Source organism: Fragaria vesca, linkage group LG4 (assembly GCF_000184155.1).
Source record: "Fragaria vesca subsp. vesca linkage group LG4, FraVesHawaii_1.0, whole genome shotgun sequence".
NCBI classification, from domain to species: Eukaryota; Viridiplantae; Streptophyta; class Magnoliopsida; order Rosales; family Rosaceae; genus Fragaria; species Fragaria vesca.
In genome coordinates this window covers 16,566,747-16,567,483 of record NC_020494.1, presented here as the reverse complement: position 1 = coordinate 16,567,483, position 737 = coordinate 16,566,747, and positions in this window count along the sequence as shown.

The following is a 737-nucleotide window of genomic DNA, read 5'->3' as shown; positions in this document are numbered from 1 at the left end:
AAAATTCAGCATGCCCTTATCTTATCGCGGGTAAAGTAAACTTTGTCAATAGGGGAAAGTGGGCGTAGGCTAAGTAAATCAATGGCCGGTTTTGGTCTTTTTGAAAATATTGAAAATACCGGTGTAAGTGAAGATCTAATTATAGATGATATGGATAAAGACGTGTCTAATTGTAGTGACAAGTCTAATTCCAGTAATGTTGATCATTTAGTCGGCGGCGGATCCTTCGGAATTTAATATCGGATGAGAGGGCAAAAGGATAGTAAGTTATGTGATAGTTTTCTAATTAATTCTCATGATGATCATCTATATATTTCTAACCATTTTTGATATCGATAGAGGCAAAAATTTGATGGGATCTATCCGCATGTTTGATGAGAACTGATTCGATTTGTTAGTACTTGTTGGGGAAATGAGTTTCTTATAGCATTTCAATTCTTCTCCTTTTGCTGGTGTCTTTTTTCCAGGCATAATTCTCTATATATATACAGCCCTTCTCGGCTGTGGACGTCCGCACCAAAGTTTTTGATGCGGATTTCCATTTTTGCACCACTTCCCGATCGAATTTTCTCAAACTTCCTTTTAGACATATCTAGATCATCTTGTGTAGATCATTTCTGCAAAATTTCAGCCAATTTGGTGATCGTTAAGGCCCTCAAACTTGCGTTTTTCTATTATATACCTGAACCGGACAGAATTCAGTCCATCTAGATTTTTTTTCCGATTTTGAGGGCCTT